Source organism: Anopheles coustani, unplaced genomic scaffold (assembly GCF_943734705.1).
Source record: "Anopheles coustani unplaced genomic scaffold, idAnoCousDA_361_x.2 scaffold_36_ctg1, whole genome shotgun sequence".
Classification (NCBI taxonomy): Eukaryota; Metazoa; Arthropoda; class Insecta; order Diptera; family Culicidae; genus Anopheles; species Anopheles coustani.
The window spans coordinates 466,883-489,211 of record NW_026525417.1 but is presented as its reverse complement, the minus strand read 5'-3'; the positions used below and the strand labels follow the sequence as shown (position 1 = coordinate 489,211).

Genomic DNA, 22,329 nt, shown 5'->3' with positions numbered 1-22,329 from the left:
GATGTATCGACAGATGGACGGAGTGCAATTGGGCGTCGCGGAATTGTATGCAAGGTAAGTTCCTACGAAGATAGTAAATTATAAATGTACTATTCTATATAAATCTTTTCAATTACATTTCACTCATAAGCATATATCTATGGTATGGTATTGCAAACCAATGATGGTGGTACCTTAAGCATGGTCAAAAGGTGGAGTTGGAAAGATGTTCGTGATTTAAAATCATCGTATGAAGAGGTGTCTTTAAGGTAAGTCCTTACATGCGTAGTGCATAAAAAATGTACCATACTATATACTCCTTTTTTTTTATTTTCCAGTCTTCAGTCAAAGGCCGCATCAGGAGTTCGCAGCCCCCGCGAAGGAATGAGTTGGCAGCAGCAGCAACAGCACACAGCTTCGCGCCGATCCTTAGGACCGTAGCACACCACTACCCGTTCCAGAAGCAGGAGCAGTCACGCTGCACGGGAAGTGGCAACCGACGAGACCAGCCGCAACCCTCTGACGGTGGCGAAGAAAGCGGCCGTCTCGGAGGCCACGACGTCGGACCGCTAACCAGCGGAATGTCGTCATGTCACCCGCCATAGATGTTGCCTATTAGGAGCTTTCTGGCGCAAGGGCTTCATGAGAGCCTAAACGGCTTTCGGCGTCAATGCTCTTCAATGAGCCATATGATTGAGACGATGATGATGGTGGTTCCTTGAACATTGTCGTTTTCTAATAGAATGTGTCATGTTTATATCAGCGTTTAAAGAGGTGTCTTTAAGGTAAGTCCCTACATTTGTAGTGTATTTTAAATGTACCATACTATGTCATTCTTTTTTTACTTTTCAATCTTCGGTCCGGAGCAGCATAGAATGGTAATACAACCTTCCTAATAGTAACAAAACCATAGTATCGAGACGATGATGATAGACGTTCCTGGAACATTGTCGTTTTCGAAAGGGCCTCTTTGAGGTGAGTCCCTACAGTCGCAGTGTGTAGCAAATGTACCATAATATATAATTCTCTTTTTACTTTTCAGTCTGCAGTCCAGAGTAGCATAGAATTGAATTGTTCTGTTCTGTTAAAACAATCTTCCCAATGTAGAAACAAAACGATATGATCAACACGACCATAATGGCGGTGCCTAGAACATTGTCGTTTTCGAGAAGATAGTCTAAAGTTTATATCTGCGTTTAAAGAGGTTTCTTTAAGGTAAGTTCCTTCATTTGTAGTGTATTTTAAATGTACCATACTATATAATTCTTTTTTTTACTTTTCAGTCTTCTTTCCAAAGCAGCATTTAATTGAATTGTTCTGTTCAGCCAAAACAACCTTTCTAATATAGAAACGAAACAATATGATCAAGACGATGATAACGGATGTCGCTTGAACATTGTCGTTTTCAAAACGATAGTCTTAAATTTATATCAGTGTTTAAAGATGTGTCTTTGAGGTAAGTTCCCACATTCGTAGTGCATTTTAAATGTACCATACTGTATCATTCCCTTTTTACTTTTCAGTCTTCAGTCCAGAGCAGCATAGAAAGGTAAAACAATCTTCCAAATAGTAACAAAACCATATTATAGAGGCAATGATGATGATGGTGCCTTGAACATTGTCGTTTTCGAAACGACAGTCTTAAGTATATATCAGCGTTTAAAGAGATGTTTTTAAGGTAAGTCCCTACAATCGCAGTGTGTAACAAATGTACCATACTATATAATTCTCTTTTTACTTTTCAGTCTTCCGTCCAGAGCAGCATAGAATTGAATTGTTCTGTTCAGTTAAAACAATCTTCCCAATGTAGAAACGAAACGATATGATCAAGACGATGATAATGGCGGTGCCTAGAACATTGTCGTTTTCGAAAAGATAGTCTAAAGTTCATATCAGCTTTTAAAGATGTGTCTTTAAGGTAAGTCCCTTCATTTGTATTGTATTTTAAATGTACCATACTATTTCATTCTTTTTTTACTTTTCAGTCTTCAGTCAAGAGCAGCATAGAATGGTAAAATAATCTTTTTAATAGAAAAAAATCCATAATATCGAAACGATGATGATAGACGTCCCTTGAACATTGTTGTTTTCGAAATGATAGTCTACAGTTTATATCAGCGCTTAAAGAGGCCTCTTTGAGGTAAGTCCTTACAGGCGCAGTGTGTAACAAATGTACCATACTATATAATTCTCTTTTTACTTTTCAGTCTTCAGTCCGGAGTATTTCAGTATTCAGTAGCACTGAATTGAATTATTCTGTTCAGTTGAAACAATCTTCCCAATATAGAAACAAAACGATATGATCAAGACGATGATAATGGATGTCGCTTGAATATTGTCGTTTTCAAAACGATAGTGTTAAGTTTATATCAGTGTTTAAAGAGGTGTCTTTGAGGTAAGTCCCTACATGCGTAGTGTATTTTAAATGTACCATACTATATCATTCCCTTTCTACTTTTCAGTCTTCAATCCAGAGCAGCATAGAATGGTAAAACAATCTTCCTAATAGTAACAAAACCATATGATAGAGGCAATGATGATGTTGGTGCCTTGAACATTGTCGTTTTTTAACGACAGTCTTAAGTTTATATCAGCGTTTAAAGAGTTGTTTTTTAGGTAAGTCCCTACAGGCGTAGTCTATAACGAATATAATATTCTATATAATTCTCTTTCTACTTTTCAGTCTTCAGTCCAAAGCAGATATGATTGAGACAGATGGTATGATCGAGACGATGATGATGATGGTGGTTCCTTGAATATTGTCCATTTTCAACAAAATGTCTTATGTTCATATCAGCCTGTAAAGAGTTGTTTTTAAGGTAAGTCCCTACAGTCGTAGTGTGTAACAAATGTACCATACTATACAATTCTCTTTTTACTTTTCAGTCTTCAGTCCAGAGCAGCATTGAATTGAATTGTTCTGTTCAGTTAAAACAATCTTCTCAATATAGAAACAAAACGATATGATCAAGACGATGATAATGGATGTCGCTTGAACATTGTCGTTTTCAAAAAGATAGTATTAAGTTTATATCAGTGTTTAAAGAGGTGTCTTTGAGGTAAGTCCCTACATGCGTAGTGTATTTTAAATGTACCATACTATATCATTCCTTTTTTACTTTTCAGTCTTCAGTCCAGAGCAGCATAGAATGGTAAAACAATCTTTCTAATAGAAAAAAAAAACAATATGATAAAGCCAATGGTGATGTTGGTGCCTTGAATATTGTCGTTTTTTAACGACAGTCTTAAGTTTATATCAGCGTTTAAAGAGTTGTGTTTGAGGTAAGTCCCTACAGGCGTAGTCTATAACGAATATACCATTCTATATAATTCTCTTTCTACTTTTCAGTCTTCAGTCCAAAGCAGATATGATTGAGACAGATGGTATGATCGAGACGATGATGATGATGGTGGTTCCTTGAATATTGTCCATTTCCAACAAAATGTCTTATGTTCATATCAGCCTGTAAAGAGTTGTTTTTAAGGTAAGTCCCTACAGTCGTAGTGTGTAACAAATGTACCATACTATATAATTCTCTTTCTACTTTTCAGTCTTCCGTCCAGATTAGCATAGAATTGAATTGTTCTGTTCAATTAAAACAATCTTCCCTAGAACATTGTCGTTTTCGAAAAGATAGTCTTAAGTTCATATCTGCGTTTAAAGAGGTGTCTTTAAGGTAAGTCCCTTCATTTGTAGTGTATTTTAAATGTACCATACTATATCATTCCTTTTTTACTTTTCAGTCTTCAGTCCAGAGCAGCATAGAATAGTACAACAACCTTCCTAATGGAAACAAAAACATAGTATCGAGACGATGATGATAGACGTCCCTGGAACATTGTCGTTTTCGAAATGATAGTCTACAGTTTATATCAGCCTGTAAAGAGTTGTTTTTAAGGTAAGTCCCTACAGTCGTAGTGTATTTTAAATGTACCATACTATATAATTCTCTTTTTACTTTTCAGTCTTCAGTCCAGAGCAGCATAGAATTGAATTGTTCTGTTCAGTTATAAAAATCTTCCCAATATAGAAACAAAACGATATGATAGAGCCAATGATAATGGCGGTGCCTAGAACATTGTCGTTTTCGAAAAGATAGTCTTAAGTTCATATCTGCGTTTAAAGAGGTGTCTTTAAGGTAAGTTCCTTCATTTGTAGTATATTTTAAATGTACCATATTATATCATTCTTCCGGAGCAGCATTGAATTGAATTGTTCTGTTCAGCCAAAACAACCTTTCTAATATAGAAACGAAACAATATGATCAAGACGATGATAACGGATGTCGCTTGAACATTGTCGTTTTCAAAACGATAGTGTTAAGTTTATATCAGTGTTTAAAGAGGTGTCTTTGAGGTAAGCCCCTACATGCGCAAGGTATTTTAAATGTACCATGCTATATCATTCCCTTTCTACTTTTCAGTCTTCAGTCCAGAGCAGCATAGAATAGTAAAACCACCTTCCAAATAGTAACCAACCTTCCAAATAAAAACCATATGATAAAGGCAATGTAATAATGGTGCCTTGAACATTGTTGTTTTCGAAACGACAGCCTTAAGTTTATATCAGCGTTTAAAGAGATGTTTTTAAGGTAAGTCCTTACAGGCGTAGTGTATTACAAATGTAGGATATTATATAATTCTCTTTTTACTTTTAAGTCTTCAGTCCAGTGCAGCATAGAATGGTAAAACTACCTTCTTAATAGAAAAAAATCCATAATATCGAGACGATGATGATAGACGTCCCTTAAACATTGTTGTTTTGAAATGATAGTCTACAGTTTATATCAGCGCTTAACGAGGCGTCTTTGAGGTAAATCCTTACAGGCGTAGTGTGTAACAAATGTACCATACTATATAATTCTCTTTTTACTTTTCAGTCTTCAGTCCAGAGCAGCAGAGAATGATAAAACAACCTTTCCAATAGTAACAAAACCATATGATAGAGACGATGCTGATGGTGGTGTCTTGAGCACTGTCTAAGTTCGATAAATATTCACGTGTTTATTTCATCGTTTGATGTGGTGTCTGTAAGGAAAGTCCCTACATGCAAAGTGTTTAATCATTGCTCAGCTCTATATAACTATTTTCTTAATTTATACTCATCAGGTTATACCTTCATGGTATGGTAGAATAATCTTACAACCTTTACAGCAAGACAAGATTGCAAATTGATAGTTTGTTAACTGGCTTCATTTCTATATCACTGCTATGTGAACTTCTACCAGGCGAAATGCAGTAACGTTCAGATGGACGCACATAATGATAGACGTAAAACAAATTTTAAAAAATCTGCATGCACTATAAACACTTATTTTGGCTAAACTAAAATTTTATTCTCTTTCTTTTCTATATACTTAGGAACGATTACAATCAGATAAGAGATCACTCACGTCATCATTTCTACGAGAAAAGACATGGAAGTGTTTAAGACGGGACTGTTTTAAACAGCTGAGTTCGAACCACATAGTTGTTCGAGTTGAACCACAACTACAATAAATATGTTCTTCTTTAGGTCAATCAAGTTTTTTTGCACGCGTTGTTCTGTATTCGGATCGTCATTCTATTTGCATGCGTAGCCCTGTAACCGGGCCGTTTTAACTAGTTACGAACAAAGTGCTTCGAAGCACCTTGAAAGTTGTTTGGACGAGGTTGGAATTACGAACAAAGTGCTTCGAAACACCTTGAAAGTTGTTTGGACGTGGTTGGAATTACGAACAAAGTGCTTCGAAGTACCTTGAAAGTTGTTTGGACGTGGTTGGAATTACGAACAAAGTGCTTCGAAGCACCTTGAAAGTTGTTTCGATGTGGTTGGAATTACGAACAAAGTGCTTCGAAGCACCTTGAAAGTTGTTTGGACGTGGTTGGAATTACGAACAAAGTGCTTCGAAGCACCTTGAAAGTTGTTTGGATGTGGTTGGAATTACGAACAAAGTGCTTCGAAGCACCTTGAAAGTTGTTTGGACGTGGTTGGAATTACGAACAAAGTGCTTCGAAGCACCTTGAAAGTTGTTTGGATGTGGTTGGAATTACGAACAAAGTGCTTCGAAGCACCTTGAAAGTTGTTTGGATGTGGTTGGAATTACGAACAAAGTGCTTCGAAGCACCTTGAAAGTTGTTTGGACGTGGTTGGAATTACGAACAAAGTGCTTCGAAGCACCTTTAAAGTTGTTTGGATGTGGTTGGAATTACGAACAAAGTGCTTCGAAAATGCTCTTTTTCTGAAAAAACCTCCAACTTTAAACGTGAATAGCTCGAAAACTAGAAGAGCTAGAAGGTCGCCGTAGGTACCAAAAGAAAGGAAATTTAACGGGGTACTCTCGACATGGGGGTCAAATTTAAGATCGGACGAAAGGAAAAAAAGTTATGAGCGTTCAAAGATAGGCGTTTTTTGACGTTTTCTCAATGCAAAATTGCTGATTTCAAGTAGTTTCTTCCAAGTTAAGCCCAAAAATAAGCAGGTTTTGTTAACTTCTACATATTATGACAAAAAGATATTGCAAAAAGCACTAAACTTGCTTCCAAGTACCTTGAAAGTTGTTTGGACGTGGTTGGAATTACGAACAAAGTGCTTCGAAGCACCTTGAAAGTTGTTTGGATGTGGTTGAAATTACGAACAAAGTGCTTCGAAGCACCTTGAAAGTTGTTTGGATGTGGTTGGAATTACGAACAAAGTGCTTCGAAGCACCTTGAAAGTTGTTTGGATGTGGTTGGAATTACGAACAAAGTGCTTCGAAGCACCTTGAAAGTTGTTTGGATGTGGTTGGAATTACGAACAAAGTGCTTCGAAGCACCTTGAAAGTTGTTTGGACGTGGTTGGAATTACGAACAAAGTGCTTCGAAGCACCTTGAAAGTTGTTTGGACGTGGTTGGAATTACGAACAAAGTGCTTCGAAGCACCTTGAAAATTGTTTGGACGTGGTTGGAATTACGAACAAAGTGCTTCGAAGCACCTTGAAAGTTGTTTGGACGTGGTTGGAATTACGAACAAAGTGCTTCGAAGCACCTTGAAAGTTGTTTGGATGTGGTTGGAATTACGAACAAAGTGCTTCGAAAATGCTCTTTTTCTGAAAAAACCTCCAACTTTAAACGTGAATAGCTCGAAAACTAGAAGAGCTAGAAGGTCGCCGTAGGTACCAAAAGAAAGGAAATTTAACGGGGTACTCTCGACATGGGGGTCAAATTTAAGATCGGACGAAAGGAAAAAAAGTTATGAGCGTTCAAAGATACTCGTTTTTTGACGTTTTTTCAATGCAAAATTGCTGATTTCAAGTAGTTTCTTCCAAGTTAAGCCCAAAAATAAGCAGGTTTTGTTAACTTCTACATATTATGACAAAAAGATATTGCAAAAAGCACTAAACTTGCTTCCAAGTACCTTGAAAGTTGTTTGGACGTGGTTGGAATTACGAACAAAGTGCTTCGAAGCACCTTGAAAGTTGTTTGGATGTGGTTGAAATTACGAACAAAGTGCTTCGAAGCACCTTGAAAGTTGTTTGGATGTGGTTGGAATTACGAACAAAGTGCTTCGAAGCACCTTGAAAGTTGTTTGGATGTGGTTGGAATTACGACAAAGTGCTTCGAAGCACCTTGAAAGTTGTTTGGATGTGGTTGGAATTACGAACAAAGTGCTTCCAAGTACCTTGAAAGTTGTTTGGACGTAGTTGGAATTACGAACAAAGTGCTTCGAAAATGCTCTTTTTCCGAAAAAACCTCCAACTTTAAACGTGAATAGCTCGAAAACTAGAAGAGCTAGAAGGTCGCCGTAGGTACCAAAAGAAAGGAAATTTAACGGGGTACTCTCGACATGGGGGTCAAATTTAAGATCGGACGAAAGGAAAAAAAGTTATGAGCGTTCAAACATAGACGTTTTTTGACGTTTTTTCAATGCAAAATTGCTGATTTCAAGTAGTTTCTTCCAAGTTAAGCCCAAAAATAAGCAGGTTTTGTTAACTTCTACATATTATGACAAAAAGATATTGCAAAAAGCACTAAACTTGCTTCCAAGTACCTTGGAAGTTGTTTGGACGTGGTTGGAATTACGAACAAAGTGCTTCGAAGCACCTTGAAAGTTGTTTGGATGTGGTTGAAATTACGAACAAAGTGCTTCGAAGCACCTTGAAAGTTGTTTGGATGTGGTTGGAATTACGAACAAAGTGCTTCGAAGCACCTTGAAAGTTGTTTGGACGTGGTTGGAATTACGAACAAAGTGCTTCGAAGCACCTTGAAAGTTGTTTGGATGTGGTTGGAATTACGAACAAAGTGCTTCGAAGCACCTTGAAAGTTGTTTGGATGTGGTTGGAATTACGAACAAAGTGCTTCGAAGCACCTTGAAAGTTTTTTGGATGTGGTTGGAATTACGAACAAAGTGCTTCGAAGCACCTTGAAAGTTGTTTGGATGTGGTTGGAATTACGAACAAAGTGCTTCGAAGCACCTTGAAAGTTGTTTGGACGTGGTTGGAATTACGAACAAAGTGCTTCGAAAATGCTCTTTTTCTGAAAAAACTTCCAACTTTAAACGTGAATAGCTCGAAAACTAGAAGAGCTAGAAGGTCGCCGTAGGTACCAAAAGAAAGGAAATTTAACGGGGTACTCTCGACATGGGGGTCAAATTTAAGATCGGACGAAAGGAAAAAAAGTTATGAGCGTTCAAAGATAGGCGTTTTTTGACGTTTTCTCAATGCAAAATTGCTGATTTCAAGTAGTTTCTTCCAAGTTAAGCCCAAAAATAAGCAGGTTTTGTTAACTTCTACATATTATGACAAAAAGATATTGCAAAAAGCACTAAACTTGCTTCCAAGTACCTTGAAAGTTGTTTGGACGTGGTTGGAATTACGAACAAAGTGCTTCGAAGCACCTTGAAAGTTGTTTGGATGTGGTTGAAATTACGAACAAAGTGCTTCGAAGCACCTTGAAAGTTGTTTGGATGTGGTTGGAATTACGAACAAAGTGCTTCGAAGCACCTTGAAAGTTGTTTGGATGTGGTTGGAATTACGAACAAAGTGCTTCGAAGCACCTTGAAAGTTGTTTGGATGTGGTTGGAATTACGAACAAAGTGCTTCGAAGCACCTTGAAAGTTGTTTGGATGTGGTTGGAATTACGAACAAAGTGCTTCGAAAATGCTCTTTTTCTGAAAAAACCTCCAACTTTAAACGTGAATAGCTCGAAAACTAGAAGAGCTAGAAGGTCGCCGTAGGTACCAAAAGAAAGGAAATTTAACGGGGTACTCTCGACATGGGGGTCAAATTTAAGATCGGACGAAAGGAAAAAAAGTTATGAGCGTTCAAAGATAGGCGTTTTTTGACGTTTTCTCAATGCAAAATTGCTGATTTCAAGTAGTTTCTTCCAAGTTAAGCCCAAAAATAAGCAGGTTTTGTTAACTTCTACATATTATGACAAAAAGATATTGCAAAAAGCACTAAACTTGCTTCCAAGTACCTTGAAAGTTGTTTGGAGGTGGTTGGAATTACGAACAAAGTGCTTCGAAGCACCTTGAAAGTTGTTTGGATGTGGTTGAAATTACGAACAAAGTGCTTCGAAGCACCTTGAAAGTTGTTTGGATGTGGTTGGAATTACGAACAAAGTGCTTCGAAGCACCTTGAAAGTTGTTTGGATGTGGTTGGAATTACGAACAAAGTGCTTCGAAGCACCTTGAAAGTTGTTTGGATGTGGTTGGAATTACGAACAAAGTGCTTCGAAGCACCTTGAAAGTTGTTTGGACGTGGTCGGAATTACGAACAAAGTGCTTCGAAGCACCTTGAAAGTTGTTTGGACGTGGTTGGAATTACGAACAAAGTGCTTCGAAGCACCTTGAAAATTGTTTGGACGTGGTTGGAATTACGAACAAAGTGCTTCGAAGCACCTTGAAAGTTGTTTGGACGTGGTTGGAATTACGAACAAAGTGCTTCGAAGCATGCTTTGTTAACTTCTACATATTATGACAAAAAGATATTGCAAAAAGCACTAAACTTGCTTCCAAGTACCTTGGAAGTTGTTTGGATGTGGTTGGAATTACGAACAAAGTGCTTCGAAGCACCTTGAAAGTTGTTTGGACGTGGTTGGAATTACGAACAAAGTGCTTCGAAGCACCTTGAAAGTTGTTTGGATGTGGTTGGAATTACGAACAAAGTGCTTCGAAGCACCTTGAAAGTTGTTTGGATGTGGTTGGAATTACGAACAAAGTGCTTCGAAGCACCTTGAAAGTTGTTTGGATGTGGTTGGAATTACGAACAAAGTGCTTCGAAGCACCTTGAAAGTTGTTTGGATGTGGTTGGAATTACGAACAAAGTGCTTCGAAGCACCTTGAAAGTTGTTTGGATGTGGTTGGAATTACGAACAAAGTGCTTCGAAGCACCTTGAAAGTTGTTTGGATGTGGTTGGAATTACGAACAAAGTGCTTCGAAGCACCTTGAAAGTTGTTTGGACGTGGTTGGAATTACGAACAAAGTGCTTCGAAGCACCTTGAAAGTTGTTTGGATGTGGTTGGAATTACGAACAAAGTGCTTCGAAGCACCTTGAAAGTTGTTTGGATGTGGTTGGAATTACGAACAAAGTGCTTCGAAGCACCTTGAAAGTTGTTTGGATGTGGTTGGAATTACGAACAAAGTGCTTCGAAGCACCTTGAAAGTTGTTTGGATGTGGTTGGAATTACGAACAAAGTGCTTCGAAGCACCTTGAAAATTGTTTGGATGTGGTTGGAATTACGAACAAAGTGCTTCGAAGCACCTTGAAAGTTGTTTGGATGTGGTTGGAATTACGAACAAAGTGCTTCGAAGCACCTTGAAAGTTGTTTGGATGTGGTTGGAATTACGAACAAAGTGCTTCGAAGCACCTTGAAAGTTGTTTGGATGTGGTTGGAATTACGAACAAAGTGCTTCGAAGCACCTTGAAAGTTGTTTGGATGTGGTTGGAATTACGAACAAAGTGCTTCGAAGCACCTTGAAAGTTGTTTGGATGTGGTTGGAATTACGAACAAAGTGCTTCGAAGCACCTTGAAAGTTGTTTGGATGTGGTTGGAATTACGAACAAAGTGCTTCGAAGCACCTTGAAAGTTGTTTGGACGTGGTTGGAATTACGAACAAAGTGCTTCGAAGCACCTTGAAAGTTGTTTGGATGTGGTTGGAATTACGAACAAAGTGCTTCGAAAATGCTCTTTTTCTGAAAAAACCTCCAACTTTAAACGTGAATAGCTCGAAAACTAGAAGAGCTAGAAGGTCGCCGTAGGTACCAAAAGAAAGGAAATTTAACGGGGTACTCTCGACATGGGGGTCAAATTTAAGATCGGACGAAAGGAAAAAAAGTTATGAGCGTTCAAAGATAGGCGTTTTTTGACGTTTTCTCAATGCAAAATTGCTGATTTCAAGTAGTTTCTTCCAAGTTAAGCCCAAAAATAAGCAGGTTTTGTTAACTTCTACATATTATGACAAAAAGATATTGCAAAAAGCACTAAACTTGCTTCCAAGTACCTTGAAAGTTGTTTGGACGTGGTTGGAATTACGAACAAAGTGCTTCGAAGCACCTTGAAAGTTGTTTGGATGTGGTTGAAATTACGAACAAAGTGCTTCGAAGCACCTTGAAAGTTGTTTGGATGTGGTTGGAATTACGAACAAAGTGCTTCGAAGCACCTTGAAAGTTGTTTGGATGTGGTTGGAATTACGAACAAAGTGCTTCGAAGCACCTTGAAAGTTGTTTGGATGTGGTTGGAATTACGAACAAAGTGCTTCCAAGTACCTTGAAAGTTGTTTGGACGTAGTTGGAATTACGAACAAAGTGCTTCGAAAATGCTCTTTTCCGAAAAAACCTCCAACTTTAAACGTGAATAGCTCGAAAACTAGAAGAGCTAGAAGGTCGCCGTAGGTACCAAAAGAAAGGAAATTTAACGGGGTACTCTCGACATGGGGGTCAAATTTAAGATCGGACGAAAGGAAAAAAAGTTATGAGCGTTCAAACATAGACGTTTTTTGACGTTTTTTCAATGCAAAATTGCTGATTTCAAGTAGTTTCTTCCAAGTTAAGCCCAAAAATAAGCAGGTTTTGTTAACTTCTACATATTATGACAAAAAGATATTGCAAAAAGCACTAAACTTGCTTCCAAGTACCTTGGAAGTTGTTTGGACGTGGTTGGAATTACGAACAAAGTGCTTCGAAGCACCTTGAAAGTTGTTTGGATGTGGTTGAAATTACGAACAAAGTGCTTCGAAGCACCTTGAAAGTTGTTTGGATGTGGTTGGAATTACGAACAAAGTGCTTCGAAGCACCTTGAAAGTTGTTTGGACGTGGTTGGAATTACGAACAAAGTGCTTCGAAGCACCTTGAAAGTTGTTTGGATGTGGTTGGAATTACGAACAAAGTGCTTCGAAGCACCTTGAAAGTTGTTTGGATGTGGTTGGAATTACGAACAAAGTGCTTCGAAGCACCTTGAAAGTTGTTTGGATGTGGTTGGAATTACGAACAAAGTGCTTCGAAGCACCTTGAAAGTTGTTTGGATGTGGTTGGAATTACGAACAAAGTGCTTCGAAGCACCTTGAAAGTTGTTTGGATGTGGTTGGAATTACGAACAAAGTGCTTCGAAGCACCTTGAAAGTTGTTTGGATGTGGTTGGAATTACGACAAAGTGCTTCGAAGCACCTTGAAAGTTGTTTGGATGTGGTTGGAATTACGAACAAAGTGCTTCCAAGTACCTTGAAAGTTGTTTGGACGTAGTTGGAATTACGAACAAAGTGCTTCGAAAATGCTCTTTTTCTGAAAAAACCTCCAACTTTAAACGTGAATAGCTCGAAAACTAGAAGAGCTAGAAGGTCGCCGTAGGTACCAAAAGAAAGGAAATTTAACGGGGTACTCTCGACATGGGGGTCAAATTTAAGATCGGACGAAAGGAAAAAAAGTTATGAGCGTTCAAACATAGACGTTTTTTGACGTTTTTTCAATGCAAAATTGCTGATTTCAAGTAGTTTCTTCCAAGTTAAGCCCAAAAATAAGCAGGTTTTGTTAACTTCTACATATTATGACAAAAAGATATTGCAAAAAGCACTAAACTTGCTTCCAAGTACCTTGGAAGTTGTTTGGACGTGGTTGGAATTACGAACAAAGTGCTTCGAAGCACCTTGAAAGTTGTTTGGATGTGGTTGAAATTACGAACAAAGTGCTTCGAAGCACCTTGAAAGTTGTTTGGATGTGGTTGGAATTACGAACAAAGTGCTTCGAAGCACCTTGAAAGTTGTTTGGACGTGGTTGGAATTACGAACAAAGTGCTTCGAAGCACCTTGAAAGTTGTTTGGATGTGGTTGGAATTACGAACAAAGTGCTTCGAAGCACCTTGAAAGTTGTTTGGATGTGGTTGGAATTACGAACAAAGTGCTTCGAAGCACCTTGAAAGTTGTTTGGATGTGGTTGGAATTACGAACAAAGTGCTTCGAAGCACCTTGAAAGTTGTTTGGATGTGGTTGAAATTACGAACAAAGTGCTTCGAAGCACCTTGAAAGTTGTTTGGATGTGGTTGGAATTACGAACAAAGTGCTTCGAAGCACCTTGAAAGTTGTTTGGATGTGGTTGGAATTACGAACAAAGTGCTTCGAAGCACCTTGAAAGTTGTTTGGATGTGGTTGGAATTACGAACAAAGTGCTTCGAAGCACCTTGAAAATTGTTTGGACGTGGTTGGAATTACGAACAAAGTGCTTCGAAGCACCTTGAAAGTTGTTTGGACGTGGTTGGAATTACGAACAAAGTGCTTCGAAGCACCTTGAAAGTTGTTTGGATGTGGTTGGAATTACGAACAAAGTGCTTCGAAAATGCTCTTTTTCTGAAAAAACCTCCAACTTTAAACGTTAATAGCTCGAAAACTAGAAGAGCTAGAAGGTCGCCGTAGGTACCAAAAGAAAGGAAATTTAACGGGGTACTCTCGACATGGGGGTCAAATTTAAGATCGGACGAAAGGAAAAAAAGTTATGAGCGTTCAAAGATAGACGTTTTTTGACGTTTTTTCAATGCAAAATTGCTGATTTCAAGTAGTTTCTGCCAAGTTAAGCCCAAAAATAAGCAGGTTTTGTTAACTTCTACATATTATGACAAAAAGATATTGCAAAAAGCACTAAACTTGCTTCCAAGTACCTTGAAAGTTGTTTGGACGTGGTTGGAATTACGAACAAAGTGCTTCGAAGCACCTTGAAAGTTGTTTGGATGTGGTTGGAATTACGAACAAAGTGCTTCGAAGCACCTTGAAAGTTGTTTGGATGTGGTTGGAATTACGAACAAAGTGCTTCGAAGCACCTTGAAAGTTGTTTGGACGTGGTTGGAATTACGAACAAAGTGCTTCGAAGCACCTTGAAAGTTGTTTGGATGTGGTTGGAATTACGAACAAAGTGCTTCGAAGCACCTTGAAAGTTGTTTGGATGTGGTTGGAATTACGAACAAAGTGCTTCGAAGCACCTTGAAAGTTGTTTGGATGTGGTTGGAATTACGAACAAAGTGCTTCGAAGCACCTTGAAAGTTGTTTGGATGTGGTTGAAATTACGAACAAAGTGCTTCGAAGCACCTTGAAAGTTGTTTGGATGTGGTTGGAATTACGAACAAAGTGCTTCGAAGCACCTTGAAAGTTGTTTGGATGTGGTTGGAATTACGAACAAAGTGCTTCGAAGCACCTTGAAAGTTGTTTGGATGTGGTTGGAATTACGAACAAAGTGCTTCGAAGCACCTTGAAAATTGTTTGGACGTGGTTGGAATTACGAACAAAGTGCTTCGAAGCACCTTGAAAGTTGTTTGGACGTGGTTGGAATTACGAACAAAGTGCTTCGAAGCACCTTGAAAGTTGTTTGGATGTGGTTGGAATTACGAACAAAGTGCTTCGAAAATGCTCTTTTTCTGAAAAAACCTCCAACTTTAAACGTTAATAGCTCGAAAACTAGAAGAGCTAGAAGGTCGCCGTAGGTACCAAAAGAAAGGAAATTTAACGGGGTACTCTCGACATGGGGGTCAAATTTAAGATCGGACGAAAGGAAAAAAAGTTATGAGCGTTCAAAGATAGACGTTTTTTGACGTTTTTTCAATGCAAAATTGCTGATTTCAAGTAGTTTCTGCCAAGTTAAGCCCAAAAATAAGCAGGTTTTGTTAACTTCTACATATTATGACAAAAAGATATTGCAAAAAGCACTAAACTTGCTTCCAAGTACCTTGAAAGTTGTTTGGACGTGGTTGGAATTACGAACAAAGTGCTTCGAAGCACCTTGAAAGTTGTTTGGATGTGGTTGGAATTACGAACAAAGTGCTTCGAAGCACCTTGAAAGTTGTTTGGATGTGGTTGGAATTACGAACAAAGTGCTTCGAAGCACCTTGAAAGTTGTTTGGATGTGGTTGGAATTACGAACAAAGTGCTTCGAAGCACCTTGAAAGTTGTTTGGACGTGGTTGGAATTACGAACAAAGTGCTTCGAAGCACCTTGAAAGTTGTTTGGATGTGGTTGGAATTACGAACAAAGTGCTTCGAAAATGCTCTTTTTCTGAAAAAACCTCCAACTTTAAACGTTAATAGCTCGAAAACTAGAAGAGCTAGAAGGTCGCCGTAGGTACCAAAAGAAAGGAAATTTAACGGGGTACTCTCGACATGGGGGTCAAATTTAAGATCGGACGAAAGGAAAAAAAGTTATGTGCGTTCAAAGATAGGCGTTTTTTGACGTTTTTTCAATGCAAAATTGCTGATTTCAAGTAGTTTCTTCCAAGTTAAGCCCAAAAATAAGCAGGTTTTGTTAACTTCTACATATTATGACAAAAAGATATTGCAAAAAGCACTAAACTTGCTTCCAAGCACCTTGGAAGTTGTTTGGACGTGGTTGGAATTACGAACAAAGTGCTTCGAAGCACCTTGAAAGTTGTTTGGATGTGGTTGAAATTACGAACAAAGTGCTTCGAAGCACCTTGAAAGTTGTTTGGATGTGGTTGGAATTACGAACAAAGTGCTTCGAAGCACCTTGAAAGTTGTTTGGATGTGGTTGGAATTACGAACAAAGTGCTTCGAAGCACCTTGAAAGTTGTTTGGATGTGGTTGGAATTACGAACAAAGTGCTTCGAAGCACCTTGAAAGTTGTTTGGATGTGGTTGGAATTACGAACAAAGTGCTTCGAAGCACCTTGAAAGTTGTTTGGATGTGGTTGGAATTACGAACAAAGTGCTTCGAAGCACCTTGAAAGTTGTTTGGATGTGGTTGGAATTACGAACAAAGTGCTTCGAAGCACCTTGAAAGTTGTTTGGATGTGGTTGGAATTACGAACAAAGTGCTTCGAAGCACCTTGAAAGTTGTTTGGATGTGGTTGGAATTACGAACAAAGTGCTTCGAAGCACCTTGAAAGTTGTTTGGATGTGGTTGGAATTACGAACAAAGTGCTTCGAAGCACCTTGAAAGTTGTTTGGATGTGGTTGGAATTACGAACAAAGTGCTTCGAAGATGCTCTTTTTCTGAAAAAACCTCCAACTTTAAACGTTAATAGCTCGAAAACTAGAAGAGCTAGAAGGTCGCCGTAGGTACCAAAAGAAAGGAAATTTAACGGGGTACTCTCGACATGGGGGTCAAATTTAAGATCGGACGAAAGGAAAAAAAGTTATGAGCGTTCAAAGATAGACGTTTTTTGACGTTTTTTCAATGCAAAATTGCTGATTTCAAGTAGTTTCTGCCAAGTTAAGCCCAAAAATAAGCAGGTTTTGTTAACTTCTACATATTATGACAAAAAGATATTGCAAAAAGCACTAAACTTGCTTCCAAGTACCTTGAAAGTTGTTTGGACGTGGTTGGAATTACGAACAAAGTGCTTCGAAGCACCTTGAAAGTTGTTTGGATGTGGTTGGAATTACGAACAAAGTGCTTCGAAGCACCTTGAAAGTTGTTTGGATGTGGTTGGAATTACGAACAAAGTGCTTCGAAGCACCTTGAAAGTTGTTTGGATGTGGTTGGAATTACGAACAAAGTGCTTCGAAGCACCTTGAAAGTTGTTTGGATGTGGTTGGAATTACGAACAAAGTGCTTCGAAGCACCTTGAAAGTTGTTTGGATGTGGTTGGAATTACGAACAAAGTGCTTCGAAGCACCTTGAAAGTTGTTTGGATGTGGTTGGAATTACGAACAAAGTGCTTCGAAGCACCTTGAAAGTTGTTTGGATGTGGTTGGAATTACGAACAAAGTGCTTCGAAGCACCTTGAAAGTTGTTTGGATGTGGTTGGAATTACGAACAAAGTGCTTCGAAGCACCTTGAAAGTTGTTTGGATGTGGTTGGAATTACGAACAAAGTGCTTCGAAGCACCTTGAAAGTTGTTTGGACGTGGTTGGAATTACGAACAAAGTGCTTCGAAGCACCTTGAAAGTTGTTTGGATGTGGTTGGAATTACGAACAAAGTGCTTCGAAGCACCTTGAAAGTTGTTTGGATGTGGTTGGAATTACGAACAAAGTGCTTCGAAGCACCTTGAAAGTTGTTTGGATGTGGTTGGAATTACGAACAAAGTGCTTCGAAGCACCTTGAAAGTTGTTTGGATGTGGTTGGAATTACGAACAAAGTGCTTCGAAGCACTTTGTTGTTTGGATGTGGTAAGAATTACGAACAAAGTGCTTCGAAGCACCTTGAAAATTGTTTGGACGTGGTAAGAATTACGAACAAAGTGCTTCGAAGCACCTTGAATGTTGTTTGGACGTGGTTGGAATTACGAACAAAGTGCTTCGAAGCACCTTGAAAGTTGTTTGGATGTGGTTGGAATTACGAACAAAGTGCTTCGAAAATGCTCTTTTTCTGAAAAAACCTCCAACTTTAAACGTTAATAGCTCGAAAACTAGAAGAGCTAGAAGGTCGCCGTAGGTACCAAAAGAAAGGAAATTTAACGGGGTACTCTCGACATGGGGGTCAAATTTAAGATCGGACGAAAGGAAAAAAAGTTATGAGCGTTCAAAGATAGACGTTTTTTGACGTTTTTTCAATGCAAAATTGCTGATTTCAAGTAGTTTCTGCCAAGTTAAGCCCAAAAATAAGCAGGTTTTGTTAACTTCTACATATTATGACAAAAAGATATTGCAAAAAGCACTAAACTTGCTTCCAAGTACCTTGAAAGTTGTTTGGACGTGGTTGGAATTACGAACAAAGTGCTTCGAAGCACCTTGAAAGTTGTTTGGATGTGGTTGGAATTACGAACAAAGTGCTTCGAAGCACCTTGAAAGTTGTTTGGATGTGGTTAGAATTACGAACAAAGTGCTTCGAAGCACCTTGAAAGTTGTTTGGATGTGGTTGGAATTACGAACAAAGTGCTTCGAAGCACCTTGAAAGTTGTTTGGACGTGGTTGGAATTACGAACAAAGTGCTTCGAAGCACCTTGAAAGTTGTTTGGATGTGGTTGGAATTACGAACAAAGTGCTTCGAAAATGCTCTTTTTCTGAAAAAACCTCCAACTTTAAACGTTAATAGCTCGAAAACTAGAAGAGCTAGAAGGTCGCCGTAGGTACCAAAAGAAAGGAAATTTAACGGGGTACTCTCGACATGGGGGTCAAATTTAAGATCGGACGAAAGGAAAAAAAGTTATGAGCGTTCAAACATAGACGTTTTTTGACGTTTTTTCAATGCAAAATTGCTGATTTCAAGTAGTTTCTTCCAAGTTAAGCCCAAAAATAAGCAGGTTTTGTTAACTTCTACATATTATGACAAAAAGATATTGCAAAAAGCACTAAACTTGCTTCCAAGTACCTTGGAAGTTGTTTGGACGTGGTTGGAATTACGAACAAAGTGCTTCGAAGCACCTTGAAAGTTGTTTGGATGTGGTTGAAATTACGAACAAAGTGCTTCGAAGCACCTTGAAAGTTGTTTGGACGTGGTTGGAATTACGAACAAAGTGCTTCGAAGCACCTTGAAAGTTGTTTGGATGTGGTTGGAATTACGAACAAAGTGCTTCGAAGCACCTTGAAAGTTGTTTGGATGTGGTTGGAATTACGAACAAAGTGCTTCGAAGCACCTTGAAAGTTGTTTGGATGTGGTTGGAATTACGAACAAAGTGCTTCGAAGCACCTTGAAAGTTGTTTGGATGTGGTTGGAATTACGAACAAAGTGCTTCGAAGCACCTTGAAAGTTGTTTGGATGTGGTTGGAATTACGAACAAAGTGCTTCGAAGCACCTTGAAAGTTGTTTGGATGTGGTTGGAATTACGAACAAAGTGCTTCGAAGCACCTTGAAAGTTGTTTGGATGTGGTTGGAATTACGAACAAAGTGCTTCGAAGCACCTTGAAAGTTGTTTGGACGTGGTTGGAATTACGAACAAAGTGCTTCGAAGCACCTTGAAAGTTGTTTGGATGTGGTTGGAATTACGAACAAAGTGCTTCGAAAATGCTCTTTTTCTGAAAAAACCTCCAACTTTAAACGTTAATAGCTCGAAAACTAGAAGAGCTAGAAGGTCGCCGTAGGTACCAAAAGAAAGGAAATTTAACGGGGTACTCTCGACATGGGGGTCAAATTTAAGATCGGACGAAAGGAAAAAAAGTTATGAGCGTTCAAAGATAGACGTTTTTTGACGTTTTTTCAATGCAAAATTGCTGATTTCAAGTAGTTTCTGCCAAGTTAAGCCCAAAAATAAGCAGGTTTTGTTAACTTCTACATATTATGACAAAAAGATATTGCAAAAAGCACTAAACTTGCTTCCAAGTACCTTGAAAGTTGTTTGGACGTGGTTGGAATTACGAACAAAGTGCTTCGAAGCACCTTGAAAGTTGTTTGGATGTGGTTGGAATTACGAACAAAGTGCTTCGAAGCACCTTGAAAGTTGTTTGGATGTGGTTGGAATTACGAACAAAGTGCTTCGAAGCACCTTGAAAGTTGTTTGGACGTGGTTGGAATTACGAACAAAGTGCTTCGAAGCACCTTGAAAGTTGTTTGGATGTGGTTGGAATTACGAACAAAGTGCTTCGAAAATGCTCTTTTTCTGAAAAAACCTCCAACTTTAAACGTTAATAGCTCGAAAACTAGAAGAGCTAGAAGGTCGCCGTAGGTACCAAAAGAAAGGAAATTTAACGGGGTACTCTCGACATGGGGGTCAAATTTAAGATCGGACGAAAGGAAAAAAAGTTATGTGCGTTCAAAGATAGGCGTTTTTTGACGTTTTTTCAATGCAAAATTGCTGATTTCAAGTAGTTTCTTCCAAGTTAAGCCCAAAAATAAGCAGGTTTTGTTAACTTCTACATATTATGACAAAAAGATATTGCAAAAAGCACTAAACTTGCTTCCAAGCACCTTGGAAGTTGTTTGGACGTGGTTGGAATTACGAACAAAGTGCTTCGAAGCACCTTGAAAGTTGTTTGGATGTGGTTGAAATTACGAACAAAGTGCTTCGAAGCACCTTGAAAGTTGTTTGGATGTGGTTGGAATTACGAACAAAGTGCTTCGAAGCACCTTGAAAGTTGTTTGGATGTGGTTGGAATTACGAACAAAGTGCTTCGAAGCACCTTGAAAGTTGTTTGGATGTGGTTGGAATTACGAACAAAGTGCTTCGAAGCACCTTGAAAGTTGTTTGGATGTGGTTGGAATTACGAACAAAGTGCTTCGAAGCACCTTGAAAGTTGTTTGGATGTGGTTGGAATTACGAACAAAGTGCTTCGAAGCACCTTGAAAGTTGTTTGGATGTGGTTGGAATTACGAACAAAGTGCTTCGAAGCACCTTGAAAGTTGTTTGGATGTGGTTGGAATTACGAACAAAGTGCTTCGAAGCACCTTGAAAGTTGTTTGGATGTGGTTGGAATTACGAACAAAGTGCTTCGAAAATGCTCTTTTTCTGAAAAAACCTCCAACTTTAAACGTTAATAGCTCGAAAACTAGAAGAGCTAGAAGGTCGCCGTAGGTACCAAAAGAAAGGAAATTTAACGGGGTACTCTCGACATGGGGGTCAAATTTAAGATCGGACGAAAGGAAAAAAAGTTATGAGCGTTCAAAGATAGACGTTTTTTGACGTTTTTTCAATGCAAAATTGCTGATTTCAAGTAGTTTCTGCCAAGTTAAGCCCAAAAATAAGCAGGTTTTGTTAACTTCTACATATTATGACAAAAAGATATTGCAAAAAGCACTAAACTTGCTTCCAAGTACCTTGAAAGTTGTTTGGACGTGGTTGGAATTACGAACAAAGTGCTTCGAAGCACCTTGAAAGTTGTTTGGATGTGGTTGGAATTACGAACAAAGTGCTTCGAAGCACCTTGAAAGTTGTTTGGATGTGGTTGGAATTACGAACAAAGTGCTTCGAAGCACCTTGAAAGTTGTTTGGATGTGGTTGGAATTACGAACAAAGTGCTTCGAAGCACCTTGAAAGTTGTTTGGATGTGGTTGGAATTACGAACAAAGTGCTTCGAAGCACCTTGAAAGTTGTTTGGATGTGGTTGGAATTACGAACAAAGTGCTTCGAAGCACCTTGAAAGTTGTTTGGATGTGGTTGGAATTACGAACAAAGTGCTTCGAAGCACCTTGAAAGTTGTTTGGATGTGGTTGGAATTACGAACAAAGTGCTTCGAAGCACCTTGAAAGTTGTTTGGATGTGGTTGGAATTACGAACAAAGTGCTTCGAAGCACCTTGAAAGTTGTTTGGATGTGGTTGGAATTACGAACAAAGTGCTTCGAAGCACCTTGAAAGTTGTTTGGACGTGGTTGGAATTACGAACAAAGTGCTTCGAAGCACCTTGAAAGTTGTTTGGATGTGGTTGGAATTACGAACAAAGTGCTTCGAAGCACCTTGAAAGTTGTTTGGATGTGGTTGGAATTACGAACAAAGTGCTTCGAAGCACCTTGAAAGTTGTTTGGATGTGGTTGGAATTACGAACAAAGTGCTTCGAAGCACCTTGAAAGTTGTTTGGATGTGGTTGGAATTACGAACAAAGTGCTTCGAAGCACCTTGAAAGTTGTTTGGATGTGGTTGGAATTACGAACAAAGTGCTTCGAAGCACCTTGAAAATTGTTTGGACGTGGTTGGAATTACGAACAAAGTGCTTCGAAGCACCTTGAAAGTTGTTTGGACGTGGTTGGAATTACGAACAAAGTGCTTCGAAGCACCTTGAAAGTTGTTTGGATGTGGTTGGAATTACGAACAAAGTGCTTCGAAAATGCTCTTTTTCTGAAAAAACCTCCAACTTTAAACGTTAATAGCTCGAAAACTAGAAGAGCTAGAAGGTCGCCGTAGGTACCAAAAGAAAGGAAATTTAACGGGGTACTCTCGACATGGGGGTCAAATTTAAGATCGGACGAAAGGAAAAAAAGTTATGAGCGTTCAAAGATAGACGTTTTTTGACGTTTTTTCAATGCAAAATTGCTGATTTCAAGTAGTTTCTGCCAAGTTAAGCCCAAAAATAAGCAGGTTTTGTTAACTTCT

The 22,329-nt window shown here is 38.7% G+C and overlaps 1 protein-coding gene across 1 annotated transcript in view; it reads left to right on the top strand.

The window, feature by feature from the left end:
* Positions 1-22,329, top strand: part of LOC131271287 (uncharacterized) — a 108,793-nt gene that overhangs the window by 4,323 nt on the left and 82,141 nt on the right. The window lies entirely within an intron of this gene.